Source organism: Coregonus clupeaformis, chromosome 24, assembly GCF_020615455.1.
Source record: "Coregonus clupeaformis isolate EN_2021a chromosome 24, ASM2061545v1, whole genome shotgun sequence".
Lineage (NCBI taxonomy): Eukaryota > Metazoa > Chordata > Actinopteri > Salmoniformes > Salmonidae > Coregonus > Coregonus clupeaformis.
The window spans coordinates 37,895,507-37,915,800 of NC_059215.1; the positions used below are offsets into that span (position 1 = coordinate 37,895,507).

The 20,294-nt window shown below is 40.7% G+C and overlaps 1 long non-coding RNA gene across 1 annotated transcript; it reads left to right on the forward strand.

The window, feature by feature from the left end:
* Window positions 1-5,827: 5,827 nt before the first annotated feature.
* Window positions 5,828-19,787, forward strand: LOC121537458. Its single transcript, XR_005995079.1, has 3 exons — window positions 5,828-6,224; window positions 6,920-7,110; window positions 19,473-19,787. It is a non-coding gene; the product is annotated as an uncharacterized LOC121537458 (long non-coding RNA).
* Window positions 19,788-20,294: the final 507 nt, after the last annotated feature.

Below are 20,294 nucleotides of genomic sequence, written 5' to 3' on the forward strand. Positions count from 1 at the left end.
GCTGAAATGGGCTACAAGACCATCGCCAAGCAGCTTGGTGAGAAGGTGACAACAGTTGGTGCGATCATTCGCAAATGGAAGAAACACAAAAAAACTGTCAATCTCCCTCGGCCTGGGGCTCCATGCAAGATCTCACCTCGTGGAGTTGCAATGATCATGAGAACGGTGAGGAATCAGCCCAGAACTACACGGGAGGATCTTGCCAATGATCTCAAAGCAGCTGGGACCATAGTCACCAAGAAAACAATTGGTAACACACTACGCCGTGAAGGACTGAAATCCTGCAGCGCCCGCAAGGTCCCCCTGCTCAAGAAAGCACATATACAGGGCCGTCTGAAGTTTGCCAATGAACATCTGAATGATTCAGAGGAGAACTGGGTGAAAGTGTTGTGGTCAGATGAGACCAAAATGGATCTCTTTGGCATCAACTCAACTCGCTGTGTTTGGAGGAGGAGGAATGCTGCCTATGACCCCAAGAACACCATCCCCACCGTCAAACATGGAGGTGGAAACATTATGCTTTGGGGGTGTTTTTCTGCTAAGGGGACAGGACAACTTCACCGCATCAAAGGGACGATGGACGGGGCCATGTACCGTCAAATCTTGGGTGAGAACCTCCTTCCCTCAGCCAGGGCATTGAAAATGGGTCATGGACGGGTATTCCAGCATGACAATGACCCAAAACACATGGCCAAGGCAACAAAGTAGTGGCTCAAGAAGAAGCACATTAAGGTCCTGGAGTGGCCTAGCCAGTCTACAGACCCTAATCCCATAGAAAATCTGTGGAGGGAGCTGAAGGTTCGAGTTGCCAAACGTCAGCCTCGAAACCTTAATGACTTGGAGAAGATCTGCAAAGAGGAATGTGACAAAATCCCTCCTGAGATGTGTGCAAACCTGGTGGCCAACTACAAGAAACGTCTGGCCAACAAGGATTTTGCCACCAAGTACTAAGTCATGTTTTGCAGAGGGGTCAAATACTTATTTCCCTCATTAAAATGCAAATCAATTTATAACATTTTTGACATGCTTTTTTCTGGATTTTTTTGTTGTTATTCTGTCTCTCACTGTTCAAATAAACCTACCATAAAGATTATAGACTGATAATTTCTTTGTCAGTGGGCAAACGTACAAAATCAGCAGGGGATCAAATACTTTTTTCCCTCACTGTATGCAAGTGAGACACAACTTCACTAAATCGAATGCCTCATTTTACACCCTCTGTGGATTGATGCATGTAGACAAATACCATCCCTCTTATGTGTCCAATGTCCCACATCTACTTACTGTAGCTTACCCTGCAGAGTTAACTGCGGAGGCCTGCAGGGTAAACATATGTAGAGAACATAGGAAGTAATGCTACACCTTGAGTGAGTTGAACAGTATGAATAATTGAACAGTAGTTGAACAGTATTAATAATTTCTCTGCGGATAGTGACATTACGGTGCCAATGACTGAAATCAGTGGTTAGAACAAGAAGAAACCAAAATACCACACAACCTATTTATTTTACCTTTATTTAACTAAGCAAGTCAGTTAAGAACAAATTCTTATTTACAACGACGGCCTACACCGGCCAAATTGTGCAAAATCAGAGAGGTGCTGTGACAGGTCTGGTGTGTGTGTGAGAGAGATGAGAGCAATATTTACATTTTAGTCATTTAGCAGACGCTCTTATCCAGAGCGACTTACAGTTAGTGCATACATTTTTCATACTGGCACCCCGTGGGAATCGAACCCACAACCCTGGCGTTGCAAGCACCATGCTTTACCAACTGAGCTACACGGGGGGCCTATTAAACCTTTCCCATTAGGGCCAGTGAAGGTGAGGGGGCCTCCATGAGCTTCTTTCCTATACTATACATTGCTAATGTCTCTGTAACTGATGCGCCTCTGCGTACACTCGATCCCATGTTAAAGTGTGATTAATGGAACAACAGGTTGCATACAGTACAGAGATGTGGTAGTCATTCAAAAATCATGTTAAGAACTATTATTGCAAACAGAGTGAGTGCATGCAACTTATTACGTGGGTTAACAAAGGGGTTGACTACTTATTGACTCAGGACATTTCAGCTTTCCATTTTTAATGAATATGAAAACATTCTGAAAAACATAAGTCCACTTTGACATTATGGGGTATTGTATGTAGGCCAGTGACACAAAATCTCAATTTAATCAATTTTAAATGCAGGCTGTAACACAACAAAATGTGGAAAAAGTCAAGGGGTGTGAATACTTTCTGAAGGCACTGTACATTCAAGCCTGCTGTGTGCTGAAAGGGAGCTGCTACCTGCTATAAGGGATCTCAAATTCAAATGTTTTAGGCTTTTGTTGCACAGAACTAAGTGGGTCACACCACATCACCAGGATACAGTGCAAAGCATGAACAAGATAAACACATGATAAAATAATGCAACCATATAATAATCTCAAATATCACGTCAAGAAATCAGAGAGGTGCTGTGACAGGTCTGGTGTGTGTGAGAGATGAGAGCAATATCTACATTTTAGTCATTCTTATCGAGAGCGACTTACAGTTAGTGAGCACATTCATTTTTCATACTGGCCCCCCGTGGGAATCGAACCCACAACCCTGGCGTTGCAAGCGCCATGCTCTACCAACTGAGCTACACTGGGGGCCTATCAAACCTTTCCCATTAGGGCCAGTGAAGGTGAGGGGGCCTCCCATCTCCCCCTTGCCTCGCCCGTGCAGTGTCCAGATGTGGAGGGTTACAGATCTGTGAGCTGGAACAGATGGCCCTCTATGCCACTGTGGGCCTGCCTAGGATTATGTGGTGGCACAGGACCAGCCTGTGGAGCGGATGGGGCTGGAGTTTATGGAGGCAGTGTACTGGGAAGATTAACATTTGCCAGGGCTTAATGCTGCTGGGCGGTGCTGGGTATGGGAGGTGGGGAAGCATGGGGGGGGTTATGCTAACAGCATTGGGGAGACCGAGTGTGGTTATTACCATAAAGATGTTATAATGAATGTGTTCTATTTAGTTATGTGGTTTACGCTTATCTGTACTTTCTCAGCCCCTGTATAACTCATTTAACTCTGTTACACATTATTTGAAATGATACACCAACCCATTTTCAACCTAACATTATAAAATCTAAATTCTAAAGTGGATTATAGTGCAATAAAGTGACTTTTCAAATATGTGAAGGAGACATAGGCCAGTTTGTTAGGTGTTTAGATATATTTGCTGACTCAACAAAATAGAACTATGAAGTATCTAAGTAAAGGAACTATCCTGTTTTGGTGAATCGACTACAGCCAAGATAAGTGGGAAATCATTTAGATTTAGGCTTTGAGGTGTGTGTGTGTTTGTTTGTGCATGTGTGTGTGTTTGTGCATGTGGGCGTATGTGTCTCCGTGTGTGTGCATGCGTGCATGTGCGCGCATGTCTGTGTCTGTGTAGCCTCCTGGTCTGGCGACCATAGCAATTAGATTTGTGGGGTCTGGATGGATTAGTGTTCTCAGTGTGTTTAGCAGATCTGATGAAGTCTTGGGATCAGTCCAGCCCAGTAATTACATAAGGGGTTTGCAACACAGTGGGGCCAGGAACGGGAGTCATTAGTAGACGTTGACAGTAGAGATGGATGAATGGAGGAGGGGTAGTAAATCATGAGAATCTAATGGATGTGGTGTTAGTCCAGATTTAAATGCTGCCCTGGGATTAGATTTTGCACCTGGTTGCACGAGATTGCATTTCTGTAAACCAGTATAATTTCATAAATGCACTGTTTCCACTGATAGCGTTGCACAGGCCATTTTATGGCAGCATGTGGTAGCTCAATCAAATCCAACTTTTTTTCCAAGTGCATTTTCACTTCTCGATACAATTTACAGTAAAATAGGGAATACATGTAATATATATATATATTTTACATTTCAATCATAAAAATATGGTAAAAGACAAAATGCTGAACTAAAACTATGAAATTATACCAGTTACATAGGCCATATTCTACAAGGGTGTCTTTAAAACCCTCAATGGACGGCACTGAGCTATCTGTTCCTCTTGCTTGTGAGCAGCAGTGTTAAGGATATCTCATTTAAAAGTGTATCAAGCTAATTTGAACAAAAGTGTAATCTTGTTCTATAAATACCCCATCACGGTCTGCTTTGCTGACTCACTAAATTATAGCTCCTGGCAAACACACCACCCACTAAAAATTCTAATTTGGACATTTCAGAGTCCACCCTTCAGCCAAAGATGGGTTTTGTCAACATAGTTTCCTCATTATTTTAACTTACTTCATCAACATGACTGTGTATCACTGTGGTAATTTGGTTGACTAAGTAATTTGTAATTACTTTGACCAATGGAATATGCCACAACTAGGCCACAATGTACCAGCCTAATGCCTGGAGATAAAAGCTTCTTGGTTTCTGACATATTGAATGCTAGATGGTTGTTTGGTATGCCAGGTGATTGGTAGATCAGTGAGTGTGCACACCACCAAGTTATACTGATGGACAAATTGCACCCCCTTGTGATGAAAGCTAGATAGCAGGATCACAGAAATGAATACATCTCTATGGGCAAGCCATAGTTTACCATTTGGTCAACTGTTGAGCATTAAATGACTGCATTGTTATTTCTGAGGAAATTTAAATGGTCTCAAATAAAAAATTATTCATGAATTTAGAATCCCTCAAGCCCGCCATAAAGTTAAAAAATATCAGATCAATTTCACTTCCGGACACTAGGGGTCCCCAGTGGCTAGCGGTGAAATGTTTTATTTAAGTGATTTCAGAGTCCCGCAATAAGAGGTAAGACGCTAATATTTGTGTAAACTCTGACAGTTGTTCTGTGAGTGGCACGGAGTAGGCTTTTACCCCATGTAATGGGTGTACAATCCATAGGTTAGGCTGTACAGTGCAATATGAATGTCCAATACTGACTGGAAAGGTGATTTCTCACAATCAAAGTCCTCCAATAAGAGCCAATACGCGAATATTTGTGTAAACTCTTCATAGTTGTGTTCTGTGGGTGTCTCTGGGTAGGCTGATACCACATTTCAAGGGTGCATCATCCAGAGGGTAGGCTGTACAGCGCATATAAGTATGCCCCCAATGCAATTATTTTGTTGAATTTATATGGCAACAATCCAACCTTGTTTAGCATGATTCCACTGTTTCTATCCGTTTGCATCCGTTTCAAAGGGGGACTTTTATTTTGAAGGTGAACCGCTAATTCCACTATTGTGGCTCACGCTAACTGTTAATGTTGTTTACAACACACTGGTGGAACGGTAGTTGGCTAGCTAACGTTTTAAGTAGGCGTAGCATGGGCTCAAATCACCTTAACAACTAGCTTAAGGTCAATTGTATTTTCAAAACCAGTAATGGCAGCTGGGCTGTCAATTTAGCTAGAACTTGCACGCTAGCTATCTGATTTAGCTAACTTAGACAATAGACTACCTAAGTTAGTGACAGTATCGTTGTCAAAACAGAAACGACCTGTCTGTCTCATGATGTCTGTCTGTTCTCATGTGACAACAAGCTAACTAAACTAATGCCAAACTGTTTTGTCAGGTTGGCATTGCTAAAGACGTTACTTAGACTAATGTTAGAGGTAGCTACTATCATTTAGTGTTATGGTTAGTTGTCAGAGAAACTGCCATCATGACTGTCGTGAAGAGCACCATCAGGTGTTATGTTGCAAAGTAATCTTAAGTTAGCTTTGTTCTAATATGTGTTGTCACCTACCAGTTCACTTTAGAATGAGGCCTCAAGCCATTCTGTTTTAATGTTTGGTTGTTTTTATCTTTTTGCCTTCCCCTCTAAGCCCCGCCCCACTCCTCCTTCCTGACCCCTCATAATGTTGGAGGGACTTGTTGCCTGGGTACTCAACACATACCTAGGAAAATATGTCAGCAACCTAAATACAGACCAGCTCTCGATCGCTCTCCTCAAAGGTACCCTGTCTGTCTGTTTGGCTGACTCAGGGTGTCCACTGTCTGTTTCTACAATGACATCATCGTCGCTCTTACCCTCATTGAATTTGACAACTCTTCAACTTGCCAAACATGATATGCTACCAGAATCCCTGCAGTATACAATAATGTATCATACATTTGCTGTAGCACTGCAGCTGAAGTCTAGGCCCACCCTTGACCCTTGTCAGCCCAGGAGCGGTGGAGCTGGAGAACCTCCCCTTAAAGAAAGATGGCCTCCGAGAGTTTGATCTGCCCTTTGAGGTCAAAGCAGGTAAGTGATCTATAAAGGTTATCATTGAAAATATTCACAAGAACTATACAAATAATAATATACAAACTCAATATGCAAATGTAGTTGTTAGAAATTTAGCAGAAGATTGGCAGGAAATCTATAAAAGAAAAAATAAACTCGGCTGCTGTTTTTTGCCCACCATCAGATTGTTGTTCATTTCTGGGCACTCACTGTACTTAACTCGAGTCCTTGCTGATCAGTCCTGCTTGCGTGACCTTTTGTTTAGAATGTAAACAAACAATCAGGATTTTCTGGTCTGGTAACAAGCATGCACCCATCATGGCAAAGGAAATAAATTATTCAACATGTCTTTCTTTCAACCAAACCAGTGTTTGATTTAATCGTTAAGATAATGCCAACAGGATGATAAGTCTCTGTCCAGTCAGTGCAGCACAGTGATTAGTATGACAACAGTCTACAGTTCTTTGTAGAACTTGGTGTGGCATTGAGTTTCAAATCACATAACATTAGACCAACAATAGATACACAACAGCAGCACAATCCATTTCACACAGTACATTGCATTATTTGATCTGAGGATAGTGTATTGATAAGAAGAGGAGGCACCATTAGCTTCAGGAACCTCTTTACTAAGATAAACCGGATACAATACACAGAGTATTATGGGTACTCTAGTACTTCATGCTACTGTACACCATACTTGTGCTATCCAGGCTTCATTGGGAAGATCACGCTCCAGATCCCGTTCTACCGACCCCACAGTGACCCCTGGGTCTTCTCCATGTCCCAGCTCAACCTCATCATCGGCCCGGCCTGACCCTAGGAGTATGACCAGGAGACGGAGAGGGAGGCTGTGCATGATCGCAAGAAACAGCTGCTCAAGGCACTCGAGGACAAGTGGAAGGTCGGTGGGAACAGTGCCAAGAATCCTGGAATCAGATTAAGTTGTAATCAGATTCAGTTGTATCTGTAGAACATATACAGTGCATTCGGAAAGTATTCAGACCCCTTTACTTTTTCCACATTTTGTTACGTTAGTCTTATTCTAAAATTGATTAAATACTTTTTTTCCCCTCATCAATCTACACACAATAACCCATAATGACAAAGCAAAAATGTTTTTAGAAATGTTTGCACATTTATTAAAAATGACAAACTGAAATATCAAATTTACAAAGTATTCAGACCCTTTACTCAGTACTTTGTTGAAGCACCTTTGGCAGCGATTACAGCCTCGAGTTTACTTGGGTGTGACGTTACAAGCTTGGCACACCTGTACTTGGGGAGTTTCTCTCATTCTTCTCTGCAGATCCTCTCAAGCTCTGTCAGGTTGGATGGGGAGCGTCGCTGCACAGCTATTTTCAGGTCTCACGTTCGAACAGGTTCAAGTCCTGGCTCTGGCTGGGCCACTCAAGGACATTCAGAGACTTGTCCCGAAGCCACTCCTGTGTTGTCTTGGCTGTGTGCTTAGGGTCGTTGTCCTGTTGGAAGGTGAACATTCACCCCAGTCTGAGGTCCCTGAGTGCTCTGCAGCAGGATTTCATCAAGGATCTCTGTACTTTGCTCCATCTCTCTGTCTCTTGATCCTGTCTAGTCTCCCAGCCCCTGCCGCTGAAAAACATCCCCACAGCATGATGCTTCCACCACCATGCGTCACCTTAGGGATGGTGCCAGGTTTCCTCCAGACGTGAAGCTTGGCATTCAGGCCAAATAGTTCAATGTTGGTTTCATCAGACCAGAGAATCTTGCTTCTCATAGTCAGAGTCCTTTAAGTGCCTTTTGGCAAACTCCAAGCGGCTGTCATGTGCCGTTTACTGAGGAGTTGCTTTCGTCTGGCCACTCTAACATAAAGGCCTGATTGGTGGAGTGCTGCAGAGATGGTTGTCCTTCTGGAAGGTTCTTCCATCTCCACAGAGGAACTCTGGAGCTCTGCCAGAGTGACCATCGGGTTCTTGGTAACCTCCCTGACCAAGGCCCTTCTCCCCCGATTGCTCAGTTTGGCCGGGCGGCCAGCTCTACGAAGAGTCTTGGTGGTTCCAAACTTCTTCCATTTAAGAATGATGGAGGCCACTGTGTTCTTGGGGATCTTCAATGCTGCAGAACATTTTTGGTACCCTTCCCCAGACCAGTGCCTCGACACAATCCTGTCTCGGGGCTCTGCGGACAATTCCTCCGACCTCATCGCTTGGTTTTTACTCTGACATGCACTGTCAACTGTGGGATCTTATATAGACAGGTGTGGGCCTTTCCAAATCATGTCCAATCAATTGAATTTACCACAGGTGGACTCCAATCAAGTTGTAGAAACATCTCAAGGATGATCAATGGAAACAGGATGCACCTGAGCTCAATTTCAAATCTCATAGCAAAGGGTCTGAATACTTAGGTAAATAAGGTATCTGTATATTATTTTTAATACATTTGCAAACATTTCTAAAAACCTGTTTTCGCGCCGTCATTATGGGGTATTGTTTGTAGACTGATGAGGAAAACAAATAAATTAATCAATTTTAGAATAAGGCTTTGGAACTCTCTTTCTAATTTACCGCCTGGTGATGTCATCACCAGGCAGGCTAACACTCCATCCCACCAAAACAGGCTGACATTTCAGGCCGTCTTTTCAAACCACTCTTACACTAAAAGGGCATTATTATCGTTTTCATAATTTCACAGTATTATTCCAACCTCATAGTGTGGAAATAATATGTAACACACAGGAAAATCACGTTTTTGACTGCACTGGGCCTTTAACAATTTAAATGGAACATTTTACAAAAACGCATTTACTAGAAGAACTGTGCAGATGCAAAGTTTGGTAACATTTTTTTTTATGTGAACACCATCTCCTAATTAATATTCAAAGATGGGGTGTCAGCTGTGACATGATACTTTGAGTTAGAAAAATATATATTTTGGTTATTAAACTACAGTAAGAGAAGTGGATTTACACCAGGTAACAGAATTGCAGTAACAGAATTGCATCATGGGTCCCTGATCTGTACTACACAAAAATGCATAATTATGGATCTGAATATCATTGTCTTCATGGTGATGTATCCTAAATAGTCACACAAAGGTAGAAAAATGCAATTCCTCCTTTGCAAATGTTGGTATTCTACACACTGGCTATTATTTTAATGCTTTGAGATTTCTATTATGAAAAGCGATCTAAAAGTTTAATACATTATTATTATTATTATTTATGAGCTCCGCCACCAAACAAGAGCAAATTTGGTAGGACCGGACCAAATCTGATCCAATCATAGACGTCTATGTTTCACAAGTTTGGACATCAAAGTACAGCACAGTAGAGCTCAGTACAGTACAGCACAGAACAGTCGAGTAGAGTTCAGTACAGTACAGCAGTGTTTTCCATTAGCGCCGGTTGACGGCTAATCAGCCGGTTACAGACTCATTTTCAGCTGGCTACGTTTTCCACTTAATATTAACTAGGCAAAAGTTTCAATTCGCCAGTCCGTCGAGCCCTCTCCCGCTAGAATGTACGATATACATCTTCTAGCGATGTATTGATATGATAGGCGCCTGACAGTCACAAAGCGAGCGATGACAGGCAAACGCAGCAGAGAGGAAGAGGCGAAACGAGAGGTTTCACTCTCGCCCAAATCTGTCCAAAATAATCCCAATACGTTTCTACAGTCTTATTTTGGACCTTTGCCTGTCGCCTGCCTTCCCGCCTTTGGGACAATGACTCCCATTGTTAGGGCGGAGACATGAGCATCTCGTTATTAAATACAGATCTCTGGTTGCATTCCAATTTGTTTTACATGGAAGAGGGAGAAGGAGCATGACGCTCGTGAATTTGCACGTCCTATGTAATGTAAGTGGTAACGACGAGTCGAAATCAACGACTTAGCCTAATTATTGTTTTCTGACACATTCATTTATTTTGTTTCGCGTGTTTCACATAACCAGCCACGCGGAAGTCGTGGAGCATAGTAGGCTATTTACTCTGCGTTGATTGACAACTGAACAGCATGTGTTGACTAGTTTATAAAAGGTGTCGAATTGACTGAATAAAGTTGATCTCCTATATAATTTTGCCATTCATAAATCATGCAACGTGGTTATACACTGAGTATACCAAACATTAGGAACACCTTCCTAAAATTGAGTTATACCCCCCCTCCCCCAGTAGCTTCTCACAGTTGTGTCAAGTTTGCTGGATGTCCTTTGGGTGGTGGACCATTCTTAATACACATGGGAAGCTGTTGAGCGTGAAAAACCCAGCAGCGTTGCAGTTCTTGACACAAACCAGTGCGCCTGCCACCTACTACCATACCCCGTTCAAAGGCACTTAAATATTTTGTTTTGCCCATTCACACTGAATGGCACACATGCAAAATCCATGTCTCAAGGCTTAAAAATCCTTCTTTAAACGGTCTCCTCCCATTCATCTACACTGATTGAAGTGGATCTAACAAGTGACATCACTAAGGGATCATCACTTTCACTTAGATTGGATTGTCAAAGACTCCAGCCACCCTAGTCATAGACTGTTCTCTCTGCTACCTCACGGCAAGTGGTACCGGAGCGCCAAGTCTAGGTCCAAAAGGCTTCTTAACAGCTTCTACCCCAAGCCATAAGATTCCTGAATAGCTAATCAAATGGCTACCTGGACGATTTGCATTGTATGAAGTTCAGCACCCTGCGGAAGGACCACGGTTGTACAGGACAAATATACAGTGCATTCATAAAGTATTCATACCCCTTGACTTAGTCCACATTTTGTTGTGTTACAGCCTGATTTCAAAATGGAATAAATTGATTTTTTTCTCACCCATACCCAATAATGACAAAGTGAAAATTTAGTGAAAATGAAATACAGAAATATCATTTACATAAGTATTCCCACCCCTGAGTGATGTTAACATCACCTTTGGCAGTGATTACAGCTGTGAGAGTCTCTTTCTGGGTAAGTCTCTAAGAGTTTTGCACACCTGGATTGTACAATATTTGCACATAATACTTTTTTTAAATACTTCCAAGCTCTGTCAAGTTGGTTGTTGATCATTGCTAGACAGACAAAGTTCATTTCTTTGCCACATTTTTTGCAGTTTTACTTTAGTGCCTTATTGCAAACAGGATGCATGTTTTGTAATATTTGTATTATGTACAGGCTTCCTTCTTTTCACTCTGTTAATTAGGTTAGTATTGTGGAGTAACTACAATGTTGTTGATCCATCCTCAATTTTTCTCCTATCACAGTTTAATACCCTGTAACTGTTTTAAAGTCACCATTGGCCTCATGGTGAATTCCCTGAGCGGCTTCCTTCAACTCTGGCAACTGAGTTAGAAAGGACGCCTGTATCTTTGTAGTGACTGGATGTATTGATACACCATCCAAAGTGTAATTAATAACTTCACCATGCTCAAAGCGATATTCAATGTCTGCTTTTTTATTTTTACCCATCTACCAATAGGTTCCCTTCTTTGCGAGGCATTGGAAAACCTCCCTGATCTTTGTGATTGAATCTGTGTTTGAAATTCATTGCTCGACAGAGGGACCTTTCAGATAATTGTATGTGTGGGGTACAGAGATGAGGTTGTCATTCAAATACATGTTAAACACTATTATTGCACACAGAGTGAGTCCATGCAACTTATTATGTGACTTGTTAAGCACATTTTTACTCCTGAACTTAATTAGGCTTGCCATAAGAAAAGGGTTGAATACTTATTGACTCAAGACATTTCATCTTTTTATTTTTAATTGATTTGTAAACATTTCTAAAAACATAATTCCACTTTAACATCATTGGGTATTGTGTGTAGGCCAGTGACACAAAATGTAAATGTAATCCATTTTAAAGTCAGGCTGGCTGTAACACAGCAAAATGTGGAAAAAGTCAAGGGGTGTGAATACTTTCTGAAGGCACTTTAGGTACAGGTAAGCGTTTTCAGAACGGGGGCGCCTGGCTGGCTACTTTTTCTATTTGGCTGGCTACTCTATGTACTTGTGGAAAACACTGGTACAGTATAGTCAAGTAGTGTATAGTACAGTAGACTTTAGTACAGTACAATAAAGTAGCGTATAGTACAGTACATTACATTATAGTGTTCTCAACTAATGTGCTCTCTACTGTGTACTTTACTGAACTCTACTCCGCTCTAGTCTACTGTACAGTCCAGGACTGTATTGCACTGTACTGAACTACACTACCAGTCAAAAGTTTGGACACAACTACTAATTCAAGGGTTTTTCTTGATTTTTACAATTTTTTACATTGTAGAATAATAGTGAAGACATCAAAACTATGAAATAACACATATGGAATCATGTAGTAACCAAAAAAGTGTTAAACAAATGAAAATATATTTGAGATTTGAGATTCTTCAAATAACCACCCTTTGCCTTGACAGATTTGCACACTCTTGGCATTCTCTCAACCAGCTTCATGAGGTAGTCACCTGGAATGCATTTCAATTAACAGGTGTGCCTTCTTAAAAGTTAATTTGTGGAATTTCTTTCCTTCTTAATGTGTTTGAGCCAATCAGTTGTGTTGTGACAAGGTAGTGGGGTATACAGAAGATAGCCCTATTTGGTAAAAGACCAAGTCCATATTATGGCAAGAACAGCTCAAACTGTTTTAAATAGCTCAATGGACTGTAAAATAAATCACACTACAAACTATCACCCTCATCCTCTTAAGGAAACATGAATGTCATGGATACATTAGAGCTAGTAGATATATGGAGGCTTAAATATCCTGACCTAGTGAGATATACATGGCGGAGACTTAATCAAGCTAGTCGTCTTGACTTCTTTCTTATGTCATTCTCGTTGGCACCAAAAGTTTAAAAAGTGTTGATAGGAGACAGAATGCGGTCGGACTGTTATATAATTGGCATATACATTACTCTTACTGAATTTCCATGTGGGCGATGATATTGGAAATTTAATCAAAGCCTATTGGATGATAACTTGTTTTTAACTAGGACAGAGGAATTTAACTGATGTTTTCCGACATAACATAGGTACAGCAAATCCCCTTATTGTATGGGACACTTTTAAATGTGCCTTTAGAGGCCATGCAATTCAGTACTCATCTCGAAAACAAAAGCAATTTAGGTCAAGAGTCCATACTAACAAAGGAAATAGAAGGTCTAACAGAACAGATAGATAGCAATAAAAACTAACATAGAGGCTCAGAATAAATTAGAGGAAAAACAAAAAGAAATGGAGAAACTTATTCAAGAAATATCAAGTGTAATATATTATAAAAATAAAGCAAACTGGATGGAATATGGGGAAAAATGCACCAAATTATTTTTTAATCTTCAACATAGAAATGCTACCAAAAATAATTTACTGAAACTGGTGACAAATGACGGAGTCACCCATGATTCACCAAATTATATTTTGAAGGAGGAAACAAAGTATTTTAAGCATATGTTTTCATTTCAGTCGCCTCCATCTCCTCTAACTGAAGCTATTTTTTTTTTCTATTGATAATGTAAAATTAACAGCCATACAGAAAGACTCATGTGAAGGTGAAATTACAGAGGAGGAGCTTCTGGATGCAATGAAAGACTTTAAGTCCGGGAAAATTCCATGGTTGGATGGCATACCAGTCGAGGTATACCAAACCTTTTTTGGACCGTTATTAGCATGTTTTAACCACTCCTATGTAAATGGTAGATTATCAGACACTCGAGAAGAAGGTTTGATTTAATTATTATTGAAACAGGATACAAGTGGGGAAATATAAAAATCCAGTCCATTTAAAAAATTGGAGGTAACACTTCAGTGTTGTGATGCAAAAATATTAGCAAAATATATAGCACATAGAATTAAAAAGGTATTGTCTGACATTATTCATTCTAATCAGACAGGTTCTTTACATGGACGATACATAAGATATAATACAAGGCAAGTACTGGAAACTATAGAACACTGAAAAATCTGGGAAACCAGGCCTGCAATTCATAGCAGACTTTGAAAAGGCATTTGATAAAGTACGACTGGAGTTTATAAATAAATGCCTGGAGCATTTTAATTTAGGAGAATCTCTTATAAAATGGGTTAAAATCTTGTATAGTAACCCTAGGTGTAAAATAGTAAATAATGGCTATATCTCCAAAAGTTTTAAACCGTCAAGAGGAGTAAAACAAGGTTGTCCACTATCGGCATATCTATTTATTATGGCCATCGAGATGTTGGCTATTAAAATCAGATCCAACAATAACATCAAGGGATTAGAAACAAAGGTGTCATTGTACGCTGATGATTCATGTTTTCTTTTAAATCCACAACATGAATCCCTCCACAGCCTCATAGAGGATCTAGATACATTTTCTAATCGCTCTAACCAAATTATGATAAATGTACTATATTGTGTATTGTATCATAAAAAAATTACATTACCATGTAGTTTACTAATAAAATGGTCTGATGGTGATGTGGATATACTCGGAATACATATCCCAAATTAAATAAATGATCTCACTCCAATACATTTTAATTTTTTATTTATTTCACCTTTATTTAACCAGGTAAGCCAGTTGAGAACAAGTTCTCATTTACAACTGCGACCTGGCCAAGATAAAGCAAAGCAGTGTGATAAAAACAACAACACAGAGTTACATATGGGGTAAAACAAAACATAAAGTCAAAAATACCACAGAAAATATATATACAGTGTGTGCAAATGTAGCAAGTTATGGAGGTAAGGCAATAAATAGGCCATAGTGCAAAATAATTACAATTAGTATTAACACTGGAATGATAGATGTGCAAGAGATGATGTGCAAAAAGAGATACTGGGGTGCAAATGAACAAAATAAATAACAATATGGGGATGATGTAGTTGAGTGGGCTAATTTCAGATGGGCTGTGTACAGGTGCAGTGATCGGTAAGGTGCTCTGACAACTGATGCTTAAAGTTAGTGAGGGAGATAAGAGTCTCCAGCTTCAGAGATTTTTGCAGTTCGTTCCAGTCATTGGCAGCAGATAACTGGAAGGAATGGCAGCCAAAGGAGGTGTTGGCTTTGGGGATGACCAGTGAGATATACCTGCTGGAACGCATACTACGGGTGGGTGTTGCTATGGTGACCAATGAGCTAAGATAAGGCAGAGATTTGCCTAGCAGTGATTTATAGATGGCCTGGAGCCAGTGGGTTTGGTTTCCTAGCCTCAGTGCAGTGGGCAGCTGGGAGGAGGTGCTCTTATTCTCCATGGACTTTACAGTGTCCCAAAACTTTTTGGAGTTCAAATTTCTGTTTGAAAAAGCTAGCCTTTGCTTTCCTAACTGCTTGTGTATACAGTGGGGGAAAAAGTATTTAGTCAGCCACCAATTGTGCATGTTCTCCCACTTAAAAAGATGAGAGAGGCCTGTAATTTTCATCATAGGTACACGTCAACTATGACAGACAAATTGAGAAAAAAAATTAAAGAAAATCACATTGTAGGATTTTTTATGAATTTATTTGCAAATTATGGTGGAAAATAAGTATTTGGTCACCTACAAACAAGCAAGATTTCTGGCTCTCACAGACCTGTAACTTCTTCTTTAAGAGGCTCCTCTGTCCTCCACTCGTTACCTGTATTAATGGCACCTGTTTGAACTTGTTATCAGTATAAAAGACACCTGTCCACAACCTCAAACAGTCACACTCCAAACTCCACTATGGCCAAGACCAAAGAGCTGTCAAAGGACACCAGAAACAAAATTGTAGACCTGCACCAGGCTGGGAAGACTGAATCTGCAATAGGTAAGCAGCTTGGTTTGAAGAAATCAACTGTGGGAGCAATTATTAGGAAATGGAAGACATACAAGACCACTGATAATCTCCCTCGATCTGGGGCTCCACGCAAGATCTCACCCTGTGGGGTCAAAATGATCAAAAATCCCAGAACCACACGGGGGGACCTAGTGAATGACCTGCAGAGAGCTGGGACCAAAGTAACAAAGCCTACCATCAGTAACACACTACGCCGCCAGGGACTCAAATCCTGCAGTGCCAGATATGTCCCCCTGCTTAAGCCAGTACATGTCCAGGCCCGTCTGAAGTTTGCTAGAGTGCATTTGGATGATCCAGAAGAGGATTGGGAGAATGTCATATGGTCAGATGAAACCAAAATATAACTTTTTGGTAAAAACTCAACTCGTCGTGTTTGGAGGACAAAGAATGCTGAGTTGCATCCAAAGAACACCATACCTACTGTGAAGCATCATGGGGGTGGAAACATCATTCTTTGGGGATGCTTTTCTGCAAAGGGGACAGCACGACTGCACCGTATTGAGGGGAGGTTGGATGGGGCCATGTATCGCGAGATCTTGGCCAACAACCTCCTTCCCTCAGTAAGAGCATTGAAGATGGGTCGTGGCTGGGTCTTTCAGCATGACAATGATCCCAAACACACCGCCCGGGCAACGAAGGAGTGGCTTCGTAAGAAGCATTTCAAGGTCCTGGAGTGGCCTAGCCAGTCTCCAGATCTCAACCCCATAGAAAATCTTTGGAGGGAGTTGAACGTCCGTGTTGCCCAGCGACAGCCCCAAAACATCACTGCTCTAGAGGAGATCTGCATGGAGGAATGGGCCAAAATACCAGCAACAGTGTGTGAAAACCTTGTGAAGACTTACAGAAAAAGTTTGACCTGTGTCATTGCCAACAAAGGGTATATAACAAAGTATTGAGAAACTTTTGTTATTGACCAAATACTTATTTTCCACCATAATTTGCAAATAAATAAATTAAAAATCCTACAATGTGATTTTCTGGATTTTTTTCTCTCTCATTTTGTCTGTCATAGTTGACGTGTACCTATGATGAAAATTACAGGCCTCTCTCATCTTTTTAAGTGGGAGAACTTGCACAATTGGTGGCTGACTAAATACTTTTTTTCCCCACTGTAGAAGCAAACTGGATGGACATCATAAAAATGATCGGAGAGGTTGAGGGTAGAGGAAGTTCATGAGTAATGAAGGCCGTCTGTTCATGAGTATTTCCAAATGAAGGCCGTCTGTGGACGTTGAAATCAAGGCTGGAAAATGTTTTTAAAGTTACTGTATGTGGGGTTTTGGTAATGGAATTTCAAGGCACAAGGCAATGTTTCTTAAACTTTTTAAAAAGGCATAAAAAATTATCCTAAACTAAATATAAGTGTTAAGCCTGTTTCTGATAGATGTTTTGTAAGACCCCTTTTCCATCTGTTTGACAAGAAATCAAAGCCTTTGTATATTCCACATTTTTAGGATGGAACGTTTTTGAAAAATGTATATATGCCTTAATATTTCTAAAATATAGACTCTTAGCTTTCATTTGACACCCAATTTGACACGCTCATATGAACTTCACATGTTGGTGCTCATGGGTCCTTTTACATGGAAATGACGATACGTTCTGTGCCTTTAGAAAGTATTCACACCCCTAGACTTTTTCCACATTTTGCTGTGTTACAGCGTGAATTTAAAATGGATTAAATTGAGATGTTGTGTTACTGGCCTACCCCATAATGTCAAAGTTGAGTTACGTTTTGAGAATTTTTTACAAATGAATGAAAATGAAAAGCTGAAATGTCTTCAACCCCTTTTGTTATGGCAAGCATAAATACGTTCAAGAGTAAAAATGTGCTTAACAAGTCACATAATAAGTTGCAGTGACTAACTCTGTGTTCAATAATAGTGTTTAACATGATTTTTTAATCACTACTTCATCGCTGTACACCACACATACAGTTTCTTGCAAAAGTATTCATCCCCCTTGGTGTTTTTCCTATTTTGTTGCATTACAACCTGTAATTGAAATTGATTTTTATTTGGATTTAATGTAATGGGCATTCACAAAATAGTCCAAATTGGTGAAGTGAAATTAAAAAAATAACTTGTTTCAAAAAATTCTAAAAAATAAATAACGGAAAAGTGGTGCATGCATATGTATTCACCCCCTTTGCTATGAAGCCCCTAAATAAGATTTGGAAAGAATATGGCACCACAACAAACTTGCCAAGAGAGGGCCGCCCACCAAAACTCACGGACCAGGCAAGGAGGGCATTAATCAGAGAGGCAACAAAGAGCCGCAAAGCTCCACAGCGGAGATTGGAGTATCTGTCCATAGGACCACTTTAAGCCGTGCACTCCACAGAGCTGGGCTTTACGGAAGAGTGGCCAGAAAAAAAGCCATTGCTTACAGAATAAAATAAGCAAACACGTTTGGTCTTCGCCAAAAGGCATGTGGGAGACTCCCCAAACATATGGGAGAAGGTACTCTGGTCAGATTAGACTAAAATTGAGCTTTTTGGCTATCAAGGAAAACGATATGTCTGGCGCAAACCCTACACCTCTCATCACCCCGATAACACCATCCCCACAGTGAAGCATGGTGGTGGCAGAATCATGCTGTGGGATGTTTTTCATCAGCAGGGAGTGGGAAACTGGTCAGAATTGAAGGAATGATGGATGGCACTTAATCCAGGGAAATTCTTGAGGGAAACCTGTTTCAGTCTTCCAGAGATTTGAGACTGGGACGGAGGTTCACCTTCCAGCAGGACAATGACCCCAAGCAAACTGCTAAAGCAACACTCGAGTGGTTTAAGGGGAAACATTTAAATGTCTTAGAATGGCCTAGTCAAAGCCCAGACGTCAATCCAATTGAGAATCTGTGGTATGACTTAAAGATTGCTGTACACCTGCAGAACCCATTCATCTTGAAGGAGCTGGAGCAGTTTTGCCTTGAAGAATGGACAAAAATCCCAGTGGCTAGATGTGCCAAGCTTATAGAGACATACCCCAAGATACTTGCAGCTGTAATTGCTGCAAAAGGTGGCTCTACAAAGTATTGACTTTGTGGGGGGGTGAATAGTTATGCAAGCTCAAGTTCTCAGTTTTTTTGTCTTATTTCTTGTTTGTTTCACAATAAAAAATATTTTGCATCTTCAAAGTGGTAGGCATGTTGTGTACATCAAATGATACAAACGCCATAAAAATTTACTTTAATTACAGGTTGTAAGGCAACAAAGTATGAAAAATGCCAAGGGGGGTAAATACTTTCGCAAGCCACTGTACAATTATCTGTTAGGTCCCTCAGTCGAGTAGTGAATTTCAAACACAGATTCAACCACAAAGACCAGGGAGGTTTTCCAATACATCGCAAAGAAGGGCACGTATTGGTAGATGCGTAAAAAAAAAAAATGCAGACATTGAATATCCCTTCGAGCATGGTGAAGATATGGATGGTCTATCAATACACCCAGTCACTACAAAGATACAGGTATCACTTGGCTAACGTTTCATCTTGTTCCCTAAGGATTGCGTAAGGAAGAGCCAGTCACATACTGGACCAGCAACGATCAGTGAGGAGGAGGAGAAGAAGGAGGAGTCAGCTGAGAAGCCCAAAACTTCTTCCACCACCACCTCCTCTGGTTTCTCCTTGGGCAGGCCCCAGGCCCAGCCCACTGTTGGAAGAATCCCTGGCGAGGACGACCCACCCCTCAGCCTGGGTGAGCCCAGTGACCACTACACGTTGTTTAAAATTTTGTGTGAAGAAGATATCACGCTAATACTGAGTGTAACCCTCTCACCAGGCTTGAATTTGACTCTCACGATATTACCTTACTTAGAATATCTGAACAGCATGGGATATTAGGTGAGAAAAACATCTCCAATAAGAATCCCTATTGTAAACTCACTAGGGTGATGACAACTAGGGTATTAACTTCAGATACAATGATTATAGATGTTGCTATTATTATAAGGATATGCTTTCCCATGCATTTGTAGTGTCGAGTCAATGTTGCTAATTATGCTGTAACAAAGGAGTCCACTTATACTGAGCTTTGATCATAAGTTTTATTCATATCACAAGATTTCAGCATAAGTTTACAGATGTATATAGCATCCGGAGAGCAGTGTTTTCCAAATTACAATGTCTGCTCTAATGTTCTTTGTTCAAACCCAGTACTTATAATATTCTCCAAAATATGGGTGGCTCCCTCTACTGTCCAATCCCCTGTCTACAATACACACTCCCTGTCTTCTATGGGGCGTCACCCTAAAACAACTCCCTCTGAAACTAAATAAACATCCTCTCAGGTTCCACTTGAAAACATTAGCAAAGTCATAATCTTAA